Genomic DNA, 22,633 nt, shown 5'->3' with positions numbered 1-22,633 from the left:
TAATTTTCAGGTTTTGGTTTTGATGGGGAACTAAATATAGTTTGGGTCACTAGACCAGAAGCACAAATAATTAACAATGAACGAAACCCCTCTCCCACTCCACTTCTTTACTCCAGGAAACTTTCACAGCAAATGTACGTGCTCAAAGCTGAATAGAGAAATAGAGCTTGTCCTCCATGCCACTGCAGCAATCTTTGGGAGAGAAGTATACTTTTATTAACAATATCCTGCGATATTTTTTCTGCTGCAATTGCTCTGCCCAAAAGGAGGATTTGTAGAGGCAGAATGGAATAGTCCAGACATTAAGACCTGGACCCACAGGTGTTTGGGGTCCAAAATCCTATGTAAACCTAGAAAGTTTGGCACCTACCTAATTTTCAGGGTCTTATCCTGAATTCTTGAGGAAAATAGCGAAAAACCAGTTAATGTTTATAACAAGTAGAGATTAACTTCGAGAGTTGTTTAGAGAACTTAAGAAAGCTTCTCTTTCATGAGGTCATAAACTTGATGCTTTAGGCTAAATAGAGTCTGACAGGCATGTTTGTTCAGGATACATTTATTACTGAGATATCCAGGGACATCCACAATTACTGTCATGAGTCGCCTGATGATTAAAGAGCAGAATGAGCAAAACAGAAGATTAAAGGCATAGAACAAGGAGCAGTGATGTCTGTCTTCACTGAGACTACCCAACTGTCAGAGAATTTCGAGCCATTCAGGAATTTGTGTGTGTGTATGCTGAAATTTGCTGAACATTTCTCAGACAACAGCTGCCCTGCTTCCATCACCTTTTACATGTATAGTAGACCATGAAAGGGCACAGATCTTATGGTCTGCACCCTTAGCTCTTCAGTGAACCCATCATGCAGAATTTGGGCACTAACGGGGATGTATCAGTGTTGCTCAAGTGTGTGCTTCTCTGTGGTCCTTCTGTGATGCCTTGTAATCCCTAGTACCTACAAAATGCCTTTCATGCTCTTTCCACTTTTGGTGTTTCTGGCAGAAAACTGGAAGTGGTAGACATACCATTAATTTCTACTAATTTCTACCATTGGTTTCTTTCCCCAGTATTGTCTGGCTTCCAGTTTACCCTATACTATGGTAACCCTTTTACTGCAGTAGTGGGTGCAAGCCTTTGCAGGTGTATTGTGGTAATAACTGCATTACAGTGGAAGTGCAGCGTCTGATCCCAGAGGTGGATGGAGTGAGGAGAACCTAACAGATTCCACCTGAAATGAAGGACAAAAGGTTTTCCTTGTGTCCCTTTGTACCATGTATCCATTCGCTCTCCCTGTCGAGTCAGACTTGCCTGAACTCGCTTCTCCTGGTGAGCTCCCTCGAGATGACCAACAATGATAAAAGCTCCCTTACTGTCTCTGCTCCACACTTTCATTTCAGATGTGATTTGATCTAAATGTGTATAAGGGTCAGCAAATGTGCCAACCCCTATATAATAACTAGAGTCCATTCTGAATAGTCAAAAAGAGAGGAAAAACTATACATGAAGAAATAATGTTCAATCAGTAAACCGTGGGGTGGGAGGGAAGTGTCCCCATAGTTTTACTTCTAGAAATGCAGAGATGACAATAGAAGAGGGACATTTTACAGGACAGCCTGTGGTTGGGACAGTTCAGCACAGCTTCACATATTCCTTCAGAATTCCTTCTCTACATCAACAGAGAAGTCTATGTAAATACATCCTAGTAAAAGGTGTGGGAACACCCATGAAATGGCCAATTCAGGCCAGATTATATAAACACCTGCTATTATCTACCTTCTCATTTCTTCATTTCTTGAGGATTTTTTTCCCTTTGTCCTTAACTAGAAGAAGCCTGGAGAGCACCCTGTCTGCGTATGGGATTGATACAAACAGAAGAATTTACAAAAAAAAATAAAAAAATAAACTCCTCGTCCCTGGAGTATCTTCACCTATAAACACTATTCTTTCTCTGTGTGCATGGCTATATGTACTGCAACTTTATGACTGAGCTGGGTTCCCCTGGGGACCTTCAAACTCTCCTAATGCTTATGACCACCAGTCAATTACCATCCAGAAATATCCTCCACAGAAAAGAAGTGAAATAGGCAAGGAGAAAACAAATATTCATTACTGTAGGAGTTAAAGTAGCATCCATTTGGACTGCACATCTGTAAAAGGCCAATAAATTGAAGGCAATGCTCATAATTACATTGCAGGCCAGGCTGAAAAAATGATGCATTCCTCTGGAGCAATTTGGTATTGTTGGGGCTTAGGAAACTTCTCCCTCCCTGCTGCTGCCAAAAGGAGAAAGGAAAAAAAAAAAAAAAAAAGAGAAAAAAGATACTTCTTTTTTTAGATGTTGATGATTAAATAAAAGAACGCTGAATGGCAATAGTCATTAGACCAGCAGGAGGAATAAATAAGGAGCATCATTGGTAGTTGTAAATAACGGATGCCGTTTTGAGCACAAAGCAACACATCTGGTAATTATTCTCAATTCCACTCCAATTGCTTTGATTTGGCGGCGTAAGGTGCCACAATGAATTCTGCCTTTATTTATTTATTTATTTATTTATTTGCAAATCAGTGTTTAATTGTAAATTGCCTAGGAGGAATCAATGGGATTTATTGCTTCTGCCATGTGAGGTGTGAAATGTTTACCATTATTGAACAATGGATTATTTTTTAATAACCTCTGCCTAACGTCCTTTTTGCTTGTGATAGGGTTGTTTTGGAACGGGCGGAAATTTTGATCCTCCCCTTCCTCACATACCTACACTTTTTGTTTCCCTTCTTATACTTTTTTATGGCTGCTCGTCTGATATCTTATTAACATTACTTCCTTTATTAAAACAGAACTTAAACAAGACTACTCTGCCAAAGCCTCTTTCTGTGACCTTCTGCCAGTTACTTTTAGGCAGATGTTTTAGAGGGGCATGTTTGGATCTGACCAACACATATAGCTCATTAACAAAAAATAATGAATCTTTTTTGATATTTTCTTAGCCCTGATTATTTTTTCATTGTGATTTGTGTTTGTCTTTAGAAATAATCCTTCCTATCCATTCTCACTCTCTCCTGAAAGTCAAGATAAAATGCCTCCTCTCTGAAACAAAGCAGAAATGAAGAAGATAGAGTTTTGGTTTTTTTTTTTTCCCCTTTGACTTTTCATTGATTATTAGAATTTTTTTTAAAAAGAAAAGGCATTTCAAAAAAATTTGCATTTTTAAAATTCTATGGCTTTGATCAAGAGCATTTTCAGATATCCCTTTCCTCTGTCAAACATTTCAATTAACTCTTGCACACAGTATGTCCAAACGGAGGTGATGGTGACCATTGCACCTTTAAAATGTCTCTGGGACTTGGCTCCTTATCTATAACACAGTAATAATGGACCCTATTCTCTGAATTATCTGCTGAGATTATAGCCATGCCCCGACTTCTCTTTTAATAAAGTGTGTACAGTACTTAGCAGAACAGGGACACAGTCACAGTTGCTTTCTCCAGATCATACTGTAATTACCGCATTAATTTGTATAACAACCTTCAATCCTCTGGCTGGGACACTCCTTCCCCTGAGCCACACTTATTCCTATACTAGACTGACACATCCTCTCTCCTTAGGACACGACTCAGTTTGGTTGAATCTGAGATGCTTTTTTTTGGAAAAGCAGGGAAAAAAAAATAATGAGGAAACACTGATTTTCATGAAATTAGCTTTATTTTAAAGCTAAATAAAGAAACGATCCCTACCCTCCAGGCCTGTAGCACATCAGTTTGAAGCTCATGACAGTATCTCTGGGGAACCAGAGCCCAGGTGGTTGCAGGGACAAGTTCCCAGACTGGTCTGCCGCTCCCCAGATTTCAGTGGAGCCCAGCAAGCCCCAGGGATAGTCTCAGAAAGCCGGATGGAAGAGGGGGGACCCTCCTGTTTGCCAGCCATGCTCCCCTGGGGATGAGTAGAAAGCTGCCTCCTTGAAAGCCACTCTGCTGCAGAACAGCAAAGTTCCTGGAGCTGGGCACAAAGTCCCCTCTTTCTTCCTTCAGTGACAATCACTGCGCATTTAGCTCCACCATGGAACGGAGCAGGCGAGCTAATTAACACAATAAGTCATAAAGAGACGGTGCCAGTGGGGAAAAAGGAGCTGCGTGAGCTGTCTGAGTTCGTACCCTGTGCAGTCCTCTTGTCACAAGACCCTAGCTGTATGATTAAGAATGACAAGTGTTAACCCCTCCGGTCCGGGGGTCTCCCGGCTCTCCTGCTGAAGTGGTCTCATCCCATTTTCTTTCTCAGAATTACAGCAATTAGCAACAGAAAAGACATATTAGCTCATCTATCCCACACACTCACTCCTCTCCTTGGACAGAGTGAAATGAATCCCTATACTCATGCAGTTCATTGTCCAGCCAATTTTTAAACACCTCTTAGAATGAAGATTCCTTCAGAAAGCTGTTCGTGGACTAATGTCTCTCGAACTGATTAGCTCCCATACACGAAAGAATAAAATTTATTTGGGGAAGAGGTGAAACTGAAGCATTCCCCTTGTAGAGTGTTCACCAGACTGCTCCTTTGGGCATATGTTACCCCTCTGGCCAGCAATCATATACTGACCAGCAGTCTCTATTTTGCCTGCGGGGTATGTTTGGTGTCCAGTCAACACTTCCAGATCTGGGATGCAACTTTTGGTGAACCACAGAGACAAAACTGGAACGCACATTGTTGGAAAACAGTTCGCTTGTAGTTGTTTTGTTTAAAACAAAAATAAATTGGTCTTGGGGGCACAAATCTGCAGAGGATGGAAATACACAGTCCTGATGATGTTCCCTCAGCAAGATGAAGCTGGGTTCAGAGCCGAGTGTGGCTCAAAACCCAGAGTCACACTTTCAATGTGGGTTTTTTTTTTTTGATGGATTGCAGTAGTTGAGCGTGTGAGGAGGGAAGAAGGGAAAGGAGCAGATGAGAATGGAAGGAGAAATGACTCAATACGTTGATCCAGATCATCCAAACTCAGTGGCTCTCAGACCCTTATTTCCTCCTTGCAGGAAATGAGGATTAAGATATTTCCTGTGAACAGCTGAATCAGAGGATCATCTTTGTTATTATTTTTTTCTTGGAGTAAATGCCCCTGTTTAAATTTTACAAAATAATAATAATTGAAGACACACAGAAAAGCTAGGTAAATTCCAGGCATCACAACCCACTGGGAATGAATGCCATTTTCAAGTTATATTTGTTTCTGCATCTGTTTTCCTTCTTTTTAGCTAACAGTGTCTCATACTTAAATATCCCCTGAAGGGAAAAAAATATTAAAACCTACAGAACAGCTGACATAAAGAAAAGAACTGAAAAGAGCAGCTGACTAAAGTGGTTATTATTATTCACCTTGATACACACTCACACACACACATAGACATTAATCCTTAGCAACCTCTTTACTAACAACTTCTCTGACAGTTGAGAGGGTTCCACTTCAGTAAAAAAAATTTACTGCATTTTATCAATAACAAGATCAAAATTGCTCAGGAGTATCCCTTCAACTCCAACAGGCATGTGTGCACCCAGACATTTTGTAAAACTTTTCAGGCTTGATACAGGGCTAACTGATATCCGCAGTGGTGTTAACATGAACTGTTCTGGGTGTCAGATGAGGTCTTCAGGTGTGTTTTCCATCCTTGTTCATGAAAAAAAAAAAAAAAAGAAAAAAGAATATTAAATGTTGAAGCCTGATTCTGGCAAGTGGGAAAAATCTTCAGCCCACGGATGGAATCTTTTTTTAGTGAATTATAGAAATTGCACTATTTGGGGGAGGGAACTATGCTTTTTACATTCAAAAATAAGGAAATAAAGATTGTCACAAGGATAGATCACTCCAGAAATTTCTGTGTCTGTTTAACTCATGCCTTACATTTCCAGAAGATAAAAAGCAAATGAGCTATCCAAATCAAGAAATGTTGCCCATCCCAGACTGAAAGTGCTCACTGGTTCCAGATCTTACTAGTGAGTCTGAGCAAACCAAAGAAAAGCTGAGTGAGAAGAAGAATTGCTTCCAGGTCCCAGCTGAATTTCGTCCTTAACAAAGTAAGAGACCCAGAGATGGGCATAACCTTCAAGTGCAAAGATGCCTGCTACAGATGAGCATGGAGGAGTACAGAGGCTCTGGGACTGCAAGCCAGGACTTCCACCACTCAAGTTAAAGAACAAAGTACTTCTGCAGGGCTACTGCCAGGAGAGAAAAATAATAACTATGAGGAGTTGTTCAAGCAATCTGAATAATATTTCTTGGAGACTAAGACCATGCACAGTTTGAGTTAAAGTCTGACCTGTAAAAATCTAGTCTCAATTACTGTAAGGGTCAATTAGTCTTGGGAAATACATATTCTTATGAAAAAATGGTATGCTCAAGCCGTCATCAGAACAGGTATACCTAAGCATGGCCTGAGGGAATCTGGTCACTGGAGTATTGCCCCTTGTTTTGCAGCTCAGCAGTGTGTTCAAAGGCTCACTCTAAGATTGGGAACCGGGAAGAGGGACTTTCATGAAATGTGTAAAGAGGCTCTGCAAAACCCTTCCAAGCCCCTGGTGATTTTTTCCCCTGTTATTTCAGAGAGCTCTGCCAAGTACTGGATGACATAGAGATTTCATCTCGTGTATAGACTCAGGTGCCTTTATGGTTCTGTCCCTTTACCACAGAACATCTCACAGGGGTTGGTGGACATTATCCTTGCAGGATACCAAAGAACAGGACAAGCAGTATTACTGTTTTAACATCAGCTGAGTGCAAAGGTGATTTTCCCTTGTGTCGGCTGTGCTGCTAGATGACAAAGGCTATAGTCCAGTTCTGCTTGGCTGGGATATTGCTCTGAGGTCATTCTCCCACCAGTGAGGCTAAGCTAAAAGGGATAATCATAAGGTTTAGGTAACTAGAAATAACTCTGCAAACCTCTGTCCTCCTGACTTGTTTCTTCACACAGTCAGGCAGCACTAGAGATATTTGAGACAGACATTCCTCACCTAATTCCTAGCTTGAAGTTTCAAGTGAAGAAAATGAGATTATTTGGACCAACTAATCTAGTTCTGAGGGTTGGGGTGAGTGATGGCCATGGAAAGTGGCCTACCTTCAGCAAAACACCTCCTGATGACAAGCTGCCTGCTCCTGTCTGGTCCATCACTCTTCTCACACCCAACTATAAAGAGGGTGGTCCATGGTGTGCAAGAGCACTCTGCAGAATCCTTGCCGCCAAAAATGGCCTTCCTGACATCTGATGAAGTTGACTCTCCCTCCCCCTGTCTCCTCTCTTCTTCCGTTACCTTTTTCCATTCATTGAGAAGGGACAGAAACCAGCTGGTTTTGTGGTTTTATCCTGTTCGCCTTCCATACATACAAACAACTTCTCTGGCAGGATAATGTATACCAAAGCCTGCTCTAATGTACCCCATAGTAAATCAAAGTGACTTTTAAGAACTTTTGTGGAGTTGCTGCTTAGTCACCACCGTTTAAAAAGAAGAAAACCTGGTCCTATTCTTTCACCTGCTTGTTATAGCTTCTAGAAATTATGGTGATATTACCTAAGAGAGAGTCAGGCAGGCAGAAGAAAGGAAGGAAGAAAGGAAAGAAAAAAAAAAAAGAAATAAAAAAGGTGGGAAAGAAAATAAGACATTCCTACTTCCAGTAAAAAGACTATAGGTATGACTTCTAAAAAAAATATACTTTGACAAATTGAAAATAAAACCAATATTTTTTTCTGTAAAATTGCCACTGACTTTAACACCTCTAAAAAGACATAGGACCTGAACAATGCATGTGCACATATAGCCCACATACTACCTAGTTATTTGAAATCCACAGATTCAATTAGTGTTATTTTCTTTGAAAAGAGGAATTAAACTGACTTTTCTTTTACCCAGAATGTTACAATGAGAACAAATAAAAAAATCTTGATCTAAAGAAGTAAGGGGAGGGAGCATTTTCTGATGCTCATGAAAAGCAGTAACTCTGGCACGATGTTGATTTCAAGTAGCCTTTCTTTGAAATACAGGTTCCCATATGACTAGTACCAGCTAGGGATATATTCCAATTGTCATTCAATGCTATCCTTGCAATTAAAGTTACAAAAATAAAAGTTTTTAATTCCACTGATTCCTTGCACTTTGTAGCCATGGTATATCAACGCTACATCAAAAATCTTTGCTAGAGAGTTTCACTTATAGGTTGCCTGCAGTACGTTACGCCGTATACTGTGAACACCTCCATCTGCATAACTATGTCCTGAGGTACACTTGGGTAATGCCCAGAGATTTTACTTCCATCCAGAAAGCACAGCGATTTCAGAACTAAAGCTGAAGCACCGTCCCTCCAGCAGCTGGATATACTGCCATACATCTGGGGCTTTGGAGGTCTACTTCAGAGTGTGATTTCCTGCACGTGATGAACAGAGATGTTTTGAATAACAGCCCAGATTTGTGTTTATTCCATGTGACAAACAGACAAAATTCAACACTACTAATGCAAAAGGGTTTGGAAGAACTGCTACAGGATGAACCATGTGAAAAAGAAAATAAGGTTTGTTCATATACCTTTCTTAACCCTGAAGTCCGTCTAGACGACCTGAAGATGTGATTGAATAGCAGATACCAGCTTATGTTTGAACAGTACTTTTTATGCTGATATATCAGAATCATTTTGGAAGCCTGTGCTGTTTTCCCTCTTACCTTCAGGTACTCTTCTCTGAAAACCAGCCACCTCTGATGTTGTGTTAGTTGTTAAACAATGCACAGGAACTCTCCCCGGTGGCTTTGGCTGGGGAGAGAAGGGAAATGCAACAAGCAGGCTGACTTTTCTGCTGTGTGAAGCACTGTTGAAATCAGCAGAAAGGAGCTAAGAAATCTGTCTGACATCCTGTTAAAACCAAGAAGCTGTTACTACAGGAGGCCTCTTGACAGGGTATCAGAGTGCACACACTGAAACAAGTTGCTTCATGGGCAGCCAAATGTGTAAACCCTCTTCCAATGTCCTTACCCCCATGAGTTCATTGATGTCTAATAAGATGGGCTTATGAGCACTAATGAGAACTCTCTGCTCTGCCTGGCTGCCTATTTTCATGAAATTTATAGGAGCACAATAGCTTTGGGACCTCTTCCACCCCATCAACGATAGGTTAAATTACTCAGTGGGTTCAAAGCTCAAAGGAGGAGCCCTTGACAGATTGACTGATAGATGGGCCCAGGCACACACTTACCAACAGCTTGATTGTACAAGTTTGATTTCCTTTGGAAAGAAGGAGCAGGGTTTTTATTGGTCCAAGTCAATAGATGGGATAACTTAGAGCAAATTGCCTCCTGTTGCCTTCTTAAGATGTTGCTTTAATGACAATTCAATGGCAAAGCACCTTCTGGATTTTGAAGACATCACTTTAAAGCCTCTCTGGGCTAAGTGTCCTTGCTGATCTTGAGAAGCTATGATACCATCACTGGTGAAGGTGGTACAATTGCAAGTGTGCTGCTGAAAGCAAAGGTCTGGAAGAGAAGGAGAGCTTTTCAGAAGCATGCCCTTCATTTTAAAGGGCAAAGCCGTGGCTTGGAGAAGCCAAACAATTTCTCTGAAGCATGATTTTGTTTGTGCTGCAGGGGTATTTACTGTTCTAAGATTTCCTGGCATTTGGGTAGTGTAGGTAGAACAGATTTATATAAAAAGAGGGAAAAATCAAACCTTCAAAGGAGTTTTAAAAGGACAATATCCCAACCCACTGTCTGTTTGGGGGATTTTATTTGGACAGAGCTGGTTTGTGACCAGACATTTTTACGTGTTTTACTGCATGTTTGCACAGCTGCACGCAGGAGATAATATAACTGACAAGCTAGTGATGATGGATTTCTACAGCACATACAATGCAGGGAGGTCAGGAATGGGGCTACTCCTCTCCATTGTGCCAGCACCATCTTTTCCATTTTTTCCTGAAATGTCAGCAACGAGGTGTTCCCCATCCACAGGGAAGATGCACATGGGTGGGTGTTAAGGTCCAGACAGGCTGGGCCCAGAGGGGGCTCCCCTCCAAACTCCCCTCATATGCATCCTTATGCCCTCTCATTCACTTTCTAACGCAATTCCAAAAGCCTGGAGAAAAGCCATGTGAAGCTGAGGTGGGGAAAGAAGACAAAATGAATAGAGAAGGCAGCCAAATTTAAGTAAGGTGTTGAATAGGATTTAGAAGACATGACTTCTGCTCCAAGCTGTGTAATGAGGTGCTACTCCCAAAGCACAATGACTCATTGTTCCTCAGTTTCCTTGCCTATACACTGAGCAAGGCAAAGAGGCTGATTTCGTCTGAAAGACATTTTGAGAGCCACTGGCACAGCTGCAGAAGGGCTACACCACCCAGCAGAGCAGCATCCATTTTAAAGTTGTCTTTCTGCCCTTCCTCACTCTGCGGGTAAAGGTGAGGAGCTTTACATTGCTGGTACAGCAATGGGGACAGGAAGGAACTGCAGTTCCATTTTGCACCTCACTCTGTTCTTTTCTATAGTCAGGAATGGATGTGTTCACAACTGCGTAGTATGTGAGGTATGGCTGGAGGAAGCAATGTCTAACTGTGGAAAGCTACGAGAACTGAAGGGCAGATAAAGAAAAAGGAAAAGAAAAAAAAAACCAAACCCCAGCAGTCAGAAGCATACACAGACAGGGAGAAACCCTTCTGCAAAATTTCGATGCCAGTTTCTGCAACCCTCAACCTATTCTTTTTAACACCAACTTGCCAAAATAAACTATAGTTTGCATTTCAGTGGTTGCTTTTTTGGCTGTAATTTTTCCAATGCTCACATCTCAGTGCTAAATAAATTTGCAGGAGGGGAAACAAATGTGTGCCCTTCTTGGTATCAAATCCACTAACTGTCTCTGCACTTCATCAGGCTGTGAAAGGCAGACTTCACACCGTGAGAAACAGTCCAGGATAAATCAGCCCATTCACTCTCTTCATTCATCTTTTGAATGTCTTTTGCATGTGTTCAGATTGCATCATGGTGCAGATAATGCTGAAAGACTCTTCAATATTTGCTTTTAATTGTTGGCTGTTACAATGTTCCACTTTCAGAGAGACAATGTGATTGCTGAAGAAAATCCAAATAAGCAAACACCAACTTGATAGTAAGAGGATGTTTAAGGCTTAGGTACTTGGAATGTTCCTGAGGAAGCCTTCCATGGAGGCCTTGGAGTCTGAGTAGGCTTTGGACCAAATCCTCAGTAGTTTTGTGAGTACACATTGGTTTCAGACCTCATCTCTGTACCTCTGTAGACTTAGAAGTTTTCACGGACAGAAAACCTTACCCACATTCAGGACCAGACTGCCTGCCCTGGCTGCAGAAAGTCCTGCTGACAGTGAAAGCAGTTGCTTAGATGGAAAATATGTTGTTAAGAGACTAGCTTATGCATTTTACCTGTCCTTTAATGGGTGGGAAAAAGGCCAGACACAATCACAGAAGGAGTGCACATTACACCTTGTCAAGAAGCCCTACCAAATCTAAGCATATATGACATGCTTCTGCAGGGGTAATTGAGCATTTGTGTTGTGGATACCCAAGCTGCAATTTTTCAAGGATGTCAGCTGATGAATGTGAGGATTTCCCTGGTTTTCCATCTTTACTCTGAAGGCAAAATGTATGTGATCTATGAGCTCTGCTGGCTCATGTGATCACAGTAGGTTCAATCAAGGGCCATGTATTTGTTTATGATCTGCTTGGAGCTGGTGAAGAACTACTCCTTGATATAAAACCAGCAGATTCATGTTCTGGACCAATATGTATTTCTCTTTTTCAAGGGTGCAGGAGGGGACAGTCCCAAACTTGTCCCAAGCTTCATGTCTGGTGGATCAGCCCATGTTTTTTCCCTAAGGCACTGTGAGGTGGGATCAGAGTCCTGCAATCTATTTGCTGATTTTCCCGCATGCAATGTCAGGATCTTGAAAACAGCTACTAGGAATAATAGAAACCTCAGGGTCAGATTGGCCTCAGGACTTTCCTTTGAACATTTTGCAGGCAGGACAACCAGCTTATCAAAGCAAGAGTCATGTGAAGTATAATATTCTACCCTGGTACTGCTAAATGACAACATTTGTGATAGCTTTTTCCCATTCTGCTAATTGAAATAGCAGCAGCAGCTACATATATATGCTCATTAATGTAATCCTTGCACCTATAAGCAATGGAAAAGGTCTCACACAGCATACAGCCTTGCAAACTTCATCTTTACTACATCCTGAGCAACAGGGAGATCTCCCTTGCTCCAAAGCAAGCAGTGATGTCCCAAAGAAGCAAAGAGATACAGCCAAGGTAACCCAGGCTGTCAGTGACAGAGCAGACACTTGAAAAAAAAAGTTCAGGCTGGCCCTTTAACTTCTGGGCTGTCCTTTTCTGCTCATAACGGAAGCAAGTGACAGAAGGAGCCCAGCAACATCCACCGTCTTAATAACAATCATTACTATGCTAGGAGACCGGATGGATAATGCAGTCCCAAAGCATGGACATGAACTAATGTCATCAGCATTGGTATAAATAGGGTGTCTGCATTTAATTAATAAATAATAGGCTGCAATGCTAATCTCCTTCTGCTAACTCTTTCCTAAAGGTGCAATCTATTAATCACATGTCACTGCCAGGCTGGTCACTTCTTTTTTTAGATTCAAGACAGAAAAAAAATAGCTAGAAATAAATGGATCCTAAATACAGAAGGGCAATTGAATAGCACAGCTAGCATTATGATCCACTGCTGATTTCAATCCTTAGCTACAAGTTTTTTCCCCTAAGGACGGACATAATACTTTTAAGAGAGAGTGAAGGCTTGCGATGTTGTTAAAGGTCAGCATGTTACTAACGTCTGCAAAATGGAGGGTTTTTTCCCTGATTATTTGCCCATGGAAATTCTGTAACTCTACAATGTCTGTCGACATGCAATAAGACTCATTTCTCTGGGCACTGGCTAAGGCAGGTGAGACATTCCTGTTGAGATGGGGACAGCATAACTTTCTGAAAAGCACTGGAAATATCTCACCTGTTTGGCACAAGGTGAGACTAGAAAGCTAGAAATTCAAGGAGAAGAAACATATGTGTTGGAATGGAAATGTGGTATGGGGGAAATGACAGCACTGCACATCTGGGACCATATAGAAAGACTCATGCAAATTACTTCCTTTGCATGTGAATATCCACTTTCCAGGAAGCTTCTGTCTCAGTGCTCTGAATGAACTCCATTGTGTCCATAGACACAATGAAGATTTCCACCTGTTCAGCTTCAGGATTATCACCCTGCTGAGCCTTTTCTAGGGTCTCTTCAGAAAAACCTGGAAAACTATGCCCCAGGAAAAAATTGCCCCTCATGGTTTTTGTGTGTGGGAGGCAAGGGGGAGGGGGCATGTGTATTTAGGTCAAAAAAGGAAGTTTCCATCCAAATTATTTTGACTGGAAAATATATCCTACTATCTCTAGTTGTAACACATAATTGGCTGCAAAAGTGTATCCTTACTAATTGAACTGATTTTCAAAATGATTAAAAGCTTTTCAGAAAGTTCATCTCTGCAATTCCAACCTGTTTGATATCAAAGTTGTGCTGAAGCCTCAAAAGAGTCATTCTCTGGCTAAATTTCTTTATTCTTCAGTCAAATGCAAGTCAGAAGTCTCAGCATAGAATGTCTGGGTGAAATTTTACAGTCAGTATATGCAAGAGGTTAAATGAGATCTAACGATTCCTTCTAGATCTAAACCCTATTCATTTCCCTTTAATCTAGCCAGAAGCACCAGAAGAATGGCTAGTGCTCCAGAGTTTTGGCCTTTCCTCTCAAAGTCCAGACTTCAATAAGGGAACATTACAGGCTCTAATAAAAACCACATTGCCTGTAATGCCAGGGAAGTGTGCTGGATCACACACTGAGATCAAGGAGGCAGAGGGATAAATTCAGCTCATTGCAAACACTGGAGAATATACTCGCATCAGGATTTGAATTTCTGTTGTGAGACATGATGTTTGACCCGTGTTTTGTTCTAGGTGGCTCTGGTCCCTTTCAAGAGTTCCCTGTAAAGAGGCAGTTGGTATTCAAGGACCACTACATCCCAGTTTCCTCCTGCACCCTTGTTTCTCCCACAGTACCCACGGACCTGCCTCCCCAATCGCAAGTGGCACCACGGCACAACAGGCCCCCTGTCCGCACGGTGTGTCCCTCAGGCATCTGCTGAACCTCCGTTTCTTTTTGCACTAGCAAAAACAGCTGCTTGGTGATAACTGGGACCAAATACACCAACCAGGACCGTTTGGTATGAGTGTGCAGGAGGAAGGTCCTTATCAAGAAGGAGGCCATGCTACTAGCTTAAGGTATTGCATATGTTATTCAGTAAGTCGCTTGCTTTGTCTCAAAGGATGTGTCCCCAAAAGGAGCTTTGCTTGAAGGCTGTGCTTAAAGCTTTCTTTCCCCAGGTAGACCCTAACTCCTCAGCCCCTGTCCTGATGTATTAGTTTCACTCCCAGCTGTGCAACCCAGCACTATCCTTTTTTCTCACATCTGGGAAGATGCTATATGACAGATCTGCATCCAGACACTGTATCTGGTATTACCTTTAGAGAGTAAGCTCTTAAAGAAAAGAGGGCCTCTGTCTGTTCTGTATTGTGCAATGAACCTGGTGTCATGGTTCATAACTGGTCTCCTAGGCACTGCTGCAAGATAGATAGTAAATAATTAGATTTCTGATCTAGGGAGTGGAGAGGCTGCTTTAGTTCAGTCCAATCTCTAAAGTCATTAAATTCATACTATCTTCATTCCCCCTTGCCTGAGGTTCTGGCCCATTCTCCCATATCACTTCTTCATTAACTATTCATAGTAATAATAGTCATAGTCATTTTGGAAAAAAAAAAAAAAAATCCAACAAAGCAACTCATCCAATGTACCTTACATTGTGGCAACATAATTTCATGTTAATTGGATGGCTGCTTGGAAGTGTCGTTATTTTGTGGTTTATAATCAATGCATCTGGCCATTCATCAGTGACTCAAGAGATGGATAAAGTAAAGATTTGGGGGAATTAATTACCATTCATATGGCAGTTCATGGGCAGGAAGTATTTTACTAGCTATGAATTGTTGCATACTAGGTTTGATACTACAAGAAAGCATCCCTCCACTAAAGCCAGTCCTAATACATTTGAGTTACTTATCCCTTATTTTTAACACTCTTCTGGTCCTGTTCATTGGGCAATCTCAACTTGTGTTATGAAACAAACCTGCCCTGGCATGGGACATACTGTGAGTCTGGTGTGACACTGGAACAGGTTGTCCAGAGAAGTTGTAGATGTGGAAGTGTTTGAGGCCAGGTTGGATGGGGCTTTGGGCAACGTGGTCTAGTGGAGGGTGTCCCTGCCCATGGCAGGGGGGGTTGGGACTAGATGATCTTTGAGGTCCTAACCAACCCAAACCATTCTAGGATTCTACATCTCACTGCAGTTCCCACAAGCATGAGCAGGCAGCATCTGCAGGAAGGAGTCTAATTTGACTCCACGGTAAAAGTGAGAGGAATCAATCAGCCCCACAAAGTTGGCTCCAGCTATTTGGAAGAACATTATTATTTGGGGAGATTTTCAAAGGGAATATTTTGACACCCAAGGCCCATTGACTTTATATGAGATTTGAGCAGTGAAACACATTTGACACTTTTGAACACCTCTATTTATCTAACCAAGTTACTTCTTTGGAACTAATGATTAGAGAACCTGAGCACCTAATAATCTTTAAAGATGTACAGCTACCTGAAAGGAGGTTGTAGTGAGGTAGGTGTCAGTCTCTTCTCCCAAGGAACAAGTGATAGGACAAGAGGAAATGGCTTCAAGTTGTGTCAGGGGAGGTTTAGATTGGGTATTGGGAAAAATTTCTTCACTGAAAGGGTTGTCAATCACTGGAACAGGCTGCCCAGGGAAGTGGTTGAGTCACCATCCCTGGAGGTATTTAAAAGATGTGTAGATGTGGTGCTTAGGGACATAGTTTAGTGGTGGGCTTGGCAGTGCTAGGTTAACGGTTGGACTTGGTGATCTTAAAGTTTTTTTCCAACCAAAATGATTCTATGATTCTATGTATCCTTGCAGTACCAATGCTGTTTTATAGAAAGAAACTGGAATCAGAGCAAGATGTTCAGCTAATTTTATGTATATATTCAGACAGTCAAAGATAATAATAGCCACCAGATAGAAATGGAGTGAGAATAATAGCCTGACCCTAAGTAACCTCATCAAGGTCAAAGAGAAAATCTGTGGCAAGGCAAGAAGTTAAGCCTCAGTCTTCCAAGCTGCAGTCTATTGCCCTGTGTAGAGCTTTCTCTTCCTCTGTGCAGGATCTGGCTGCAAGACTGCCCTTAAAATTGAAAAGAAAGGAAACAGTCCCTCACTAATTGAAGCCAACTGTTTGTCCTCCCTGGGGGAAAATGTTTCAGTGCAGAGCTGCCTTGAAAATTACCTCTCTACAAATGATATTACAAGGGGCCATATTCATTTTCCATCACAGATTCCAAAACAAGCTGGTTTCAAAGATAAAAATATTTTTCTTAATTATGAAAACACATTTTAAAGACACTGATGTTATGCACTGCTTTTAATTTGAAGCTTTTTTTTTTTTTTTTTTGAGTTCACTTTCTGCCATGAGAATGGGAATGGTAGCAAACCCAAATACAAAAATGGAAATTGACTTTTAAGAGGAATTAAAATTGATCAGATTATTTCTATTGCTGAGGCTGATTGGGATGCAACCCCTTCTATTCTTCCCCTGACATTATGAAACAAACACATTAATGGAGAAAGATGTCTTCCCTTTTTAGGATGAAACCCCAGCATCTCCTACAATCCATAGGGGTTTTATAGCAATTTTTATTCATACATCTTAACTAGGGTTTGAGAAAAGTAAATTATCATCATTCATATGATACAGATGGAAAACTGTGGTAAGCAAAGGTGAAAGTTGTGATTCATCTTACCTCTCTTCAGGTGTCTAAAAGTGAGATATCTAAATCTGAGTTATTTGCCATAGGTTCATTCCAGATTCAGTGGAAAGAGAGAAGGGAAACTTCCGAGCACCATCTATCCCATCTGTTTTAGTATGGGGTGAATCACAATTTGAAAGCACCTCTTTCCCTCCACTGTCCATAGGAAGAGCCTAGATTACTAACTTAGACTATATGCTTAATACTTAGGCGCTAAAGCTAGGCAAAGTGAATCCTGCCTGAAATAACATTTTAAGGACAGTGACACAGAAGCCCTATTTAAAATTTCTTCTGTCCCTAAGTCCAAGGTTCCTAAGAGGCCCAGTTTCTGGGTAAAAGCACTAGATACAGTTTACTCAGAGAACTAAATTATTTACATAGGGATTTTCTACCTCGCAAACTGATTTCATGTACATACAGCAAACTATATATAGCAATTGGAAAATGCTGTGTATGCCACGGAGAAAAGTTTTCTTGACCTCCAGTATCTCCTGAGTCTCAAAACTTCTTGAAAGCTGTGATACTATAATCTAGGATCTCAGCAGGCAAGGGGCAAAACGCTTTTCACTGAAATTCCCACTCAGAGAAGAGAAAGTTCAGTCTGCAGAGTTGAACCAGTCTTACTTAAAATTGCTCAATTGTAACCTCTGCGTGCCAACAGCTGGGGGTACTGACTAGAGTCCAGACATTTCCTAGCTCCTACATCAATCTAAAATTCACTTTCCAGAAAGACCCTGGATTACTCTGGGAGTCAAAGGTCTGTACAAGCATGCAATAAGCAAGCGACAGTCATGAAGAAACAGGCACACAACGTTATTTGCTGGACCCTGGACCGAGTTTATACGCTAGCAATACTTGAGGCAGCAGTATAACTGTAAGAACTGTACCAGATCTGCAAACAACAAACTTATCTAGATCCAGGGTTTTAAAAGTGTTTAGGTACTTGATTGACATTGATTACAGTTGGGGTTAAATGAATAAACAAATACACATTAATTACATGTGTTTGTCAGATGCACGCCACTGTAAGTTGCCAGAAAGAACTGAAATTCAGACCTACAGTAATGATGGCAGAAAGGGGAATAACTTTGGATACCTTATAGTACTTTTTTTGTTGTTAACTATAAAACATGCTTCTTTTTATCCCAATTCTAGGTGACCTTCAACCAGTGAGTTTTCTGCCACATGGCTCAGTTTCTTTTGTACTAATTCTTCTGTCATTCCTCCTTACATCACATTTTGCACCAAACCTCTTCTAAGACCTCTGCCTTCCTGGTACAGCAATCAGCAATAACAGCATTTTAACATAGGCAGAGAGACTGGATATTATATATTACAGGTCTTGCCCAGGGATTACTTGTGCATTTTCATGAAGGTATCACTTAGTAAAATACAGAAAAAGAACCCACACAACAGGAGCAAGGACAACACCAAATGCCTCATACCTAACTCATTGCTGACTGTATAGGGGATGTTGGTGCATCACCACTCCAGCAGCTGGGCTTAGACTGTAAGAATATTTTGATCCTTTGTGAATGTCAGACCAAATGCACAAGCAAGAAGCTTGGAAAATCTCAACAAGCAAATGAAATCTCTAAGGTGTGACCATCAGTCACCCTTAGTTTATTCAACATCAGGCAGAAAAATGGCCTATACGTTCCCTTGGCCTCAAATGCTTCTCCGAAAGAACAGCAGAACATGTCGTCCATTTTTTAAAGAAATGCCTGTGTAACCATAACTACAAGTTTATCAATAGAAAAATACATAATAAATGGCTTGATATTTCGACTCTTTTGTGAGACAGTTCATTAGAAACTTCATTTGTCTACATGGATTGCACTTATTCAGCTATATTCTAATAAAATGCACATTGCTTCCAATAAAGGGAACGCATTTGCTATTGATGTGCTATAAACTACTATACAGAGAGGTGTTATTATATCCCTGTGTAATAACAAGCCAATTATAATGATCAGCAAAACCTTTACAATAAAGTCAATGCACAAGGAGTGATTATCATAATGCATTCTAACTGTTCAGTGCCATAAATGCTTTGCAATTAATTGTGGAGCGTATCTATAAATGTATTATTAATGCTGTATAAAACCCCATTGACAAGCAACCTTTACATTAAAAAAAGATACTAGGATTGTAATGTGTCCCTGAGTTCACCTAGGAGGTTTAGCTGTATTTATAAAGGCAGAATTTTTTAAAAGATTACATTTTTTTATTTGCTCCACTCTCCTCCTCCCACCACTTCTTTAATTTTTGCCCTGTTGTTGAAAAACCTCCAAATATTTCTCTGCAGTGTGAGGGCCCTTGATCATCCACCATACTTGAGTTTTGGTCCTGTACACACCATTTTGGGCAGAGCTACAGGCTTTTACTGGTGTCTTAACCCTATGACACTGACGATCCGACATGCATGAATGCTAAAGGCACTGACTGCAAGAAATGAACAAATAAAATCATATCAAAACCTAAGCAGGCAATGCAGGAAGGGTGAGAAGGAGAAGGGAATCGAAGTTACATAATTGATCAAAAGTCGTGTGGTATCAGAGAAAAAAAACGATATCAAAACCTCAAGGTGATGAGATCTCCAGCCTCTCTCCAGGCTCTGCTCTAGACTCTTCTCCTTCTTGTCAGTAAACTATTAGGTTACAGATGCTTTATGAAAAATGTGCAATACAGTTTTGGTTTTTTTCCCCTTTTATTCCCTTAATACTTGATTTTAAACGGTTGTCCTTAGGACATGTGCTAGAACACAATGTCCTGTGGATCTTTTCCAGTTCCTATTGATGGGCACTCTTCCATCGATTTCAATCACGACGGAAAGGGCAGACGTGAACAAAACTTTGATGTCCCTTATATTCTTTCAGCAGGTGAGTGTGGAATGGAACACATGAGCCTTCAGCAGTGTCATCGAATATAAAACACTACACACGAGGATCTGCTGGAGCCTTTTTTCTCCCCCAGAATTAAGTTTTACCAGACAGTAGAGAGCATGAATGGGGTCATTCAGGGCCACTTTGAATTAACTAATCCATTTGCATGCTGGTATGTTCCCTTTGCTTGAATATACAGCCCTGTGAGGACAGCAGGGTGTTAACTGTAAGTAGAGTCATGCAATCCTAGATTTCCACAACAAACCAGGAAATTTTGATTTCCCATTGAGTGTAATCAGTCCCACAAGACACAGCTGGAAACAGATGTCCATGAGTACTAAAATGCTCTTTCTAGATCAGGTTCATCCTAGGGCTATAGGGAAACACCACAGATTTTAACAAATATTCACACCTGGAATAAAATCCAATTGACAGGTTCCCTTTGAACACAGTGTCTTTCAGCATTGCTGTCGAAGGCTCCATCACACACAATGGTGTCTAGAGCTTGGCTCTGCCTTTCCAAGACTGTGGCTTCACCTGAACTGAGACAAAGGCAGAAGGTCCAAATCTGTGTGAGTTTCTTGATTCTGCCCTGGACTCAATGCATCCCTGTTCACGTGGGGAGAAAACCAGGATATATAGGCCAGAAGGGGCTAGACCAATGCTCAAGACTGGGGGATATCCAAGGTGGCCTCTGTGGTCCTATACCTCCTTCCCACCCCTTGGCTAGATAGACAGAGAGGCGAATGCACTTCAAGGCACTGACAACTCTCCCTCTCGATACCAGAGCATCTTCGACAGCCATTCCTCAGGATCCCACTCTATCAATGACACCAAGGTTTTCTGTTGGTCCTGACACTTCCCCAGCCTCTGAGGCAAGAAAGCTGCCTCCCAGTTTAATATCAAGATATTTTGGTTATGTTATTTTTCTTTTTTTTTTTTCCTTTGACTCATGAGCTCATCTCCTCTCCCAGTGGATTTTTGAACAGAATATGAGATTATTTTTAAACAGTCATTCCTTCTCTTTACCCTTCACACAGAGATAGTGCAACTCAGCACCAGTGTGCTGTTTAATATTAGATGTGTAATTAATAGAGAAAAGATATTTAGATTTGGATGTGGGGATATTTTTTGTTGTCTTTTTTTTTTTTTTTAATTCCTCCTGCAAGAAAAGCAAAAAACAGCTGATTAATCACATTTGGGACAAATATCACGAGGACGAGATGTATGAGACTTAGGAGGAGGATTTGGCATGGCGTTGGAAATCTCCTTTCAAACTGCAAGGGAAGATAAAGAGGGAGAGAGATGTTGTTTAAACTGTTGTGGGCACTGAGGAAAAGAAAGCAGAATTTCAGGCCCAAGGTACCGTAAATGATTTGTCCAGAGGTCTTGAGCCCAGAGAGAAGACAGGAGCTGTTACTGTCCAACTAGTAGTCTTAGCCTTGCAAGTGCAATGGTTGCAGTAAAGGTGGGCACACGTGTGATATGTAACCTTTGCAAGTCCCTGTCTGTACCTTTCTCTACTTGAGCTATAAAAGATTAAGGTGAGTCATTCTGGGCTCATGGCGATGCTGAAAGAGTTAATGGGGATGTGTTCATGGAGAAATAAGCTTGGATCTTTCCCCCCAACTGTGAGAAGGGAGAGCATTATCTGTCTCCCTGGGGTGTTTGCCAGTGCCATCTGCCAGCTCCTGCTGAATGTGTGTGTGGACCATAAAAGAAGAGATCAACAGTTGAAGAAAAAGCTGTGGCATGCCATGTAAAGGTAGGTTCTATGGATCACCACCTGGAAACAGGTGCTTCAGCCTGCTCACCAGCTTCTGCAGTGCAAAGTCTTTTAAAGAAGCCCACAAAAGATACAAGATAGGGAATTGCTGGTAAAGTGGCTTCCACAGACTTTGATGTGCCAAACAACAACATATGGCTCAGAGATGAGGAAGAGATGAGAATTACAAAGGTACAACACTGGTGTGTGCATAGTCCCAGACTTCAGGACATCTTGCACACAGCCTAACCTCCAGTAGTGCAGGACTGGAGATGCTGAGCTCTGTCAAGATTTCCACCTCCTTACTTATCTTCAACTTTCTTCTTCAAATCTTTCCAGTCTTAAGGTCTGAGCAACCAAACCTATTCTTTGCAAAATACTTCCAAGAAAGAAGTAAATCCGTGTGACATTGTATACCAGTGTGAAGCCAAATCAAGCTGAAGGCAACCAGTCTTGCTTGACTTTGGCACCTAAACAGGCCTGGATCTGGCTAGTACCTGGACGGGAAGCTTCCTGAGAGGTTTTGGCCATCAGCACAAGCCACAGAATTCTGATTTGTTAAATGGAAAAAGAGCTAAATGCCAAATAGTTACTGGGACCTTGGGCTGTGTTCGCTACAGATAAACCCTGCCAGCTGCAGCAGAGAGCTAGCTAAAGTTAGAAATGGCCTGAATGAAATAAGAAACAGATCCAGACTTTTGTCCCAAAGGAAAATAGGGCTTAGAAAGCGTGGAAATGCCATTCTGGCCCCATCATCATTGCTGAGCTGATGGATCAGAATAAAAAGAAACAGATCATAGAGTATGAGCAAGGCACCACTATTTTGCTGTTTACTGTAAATGAGTGCTTGGACATTTTGCTCTGAAGCTGGAATAAACCATAACCAAGCAGATAATTTCAGAGCCTGCACTTTGAGTAACGGGTAGAGAAATGATGCAAGTCAGTTGAAATATGGAGTCCAAACCTTCCAGCTGCTGCTATCACGTCCACCAAACAGCAGACAAAAAA

The 22,633-nt window shown here is 41.3% G+C and overlaps 1 protein-coding gene across 12 annotated transcripts in view; it reads right to left on the bottom strand.

Annotated features, from left to right (window-relative positions):
* Positions 1–22,633, bottom strand: part of CELF4 (CUGBP Elav-like family member 4) — a 730,009-nt gene that overhangs the window by 294,138 nt on the left and 413,238 nt on the right. The gene's annotated exons all lie outside the window — the stretch shown is intronic.

This window comes from Grus americana, chromosome Z (assembly GCF_028858705.1).
Source record: "Grus americana isolate bGruAme1 chromosome Z, bGruAme1.mat, whole genome shotgun sequence".
Lineage (NCBI taxonomy): Eukaryota > Metazoa > Chordata > Aves > Gruiformes > Gruidae > Grus > Grus americana.
Note: the sequence above shows the minus strand (reverse complement) of the source record. Positions and strands in the feature narration are given on the sequence as shown.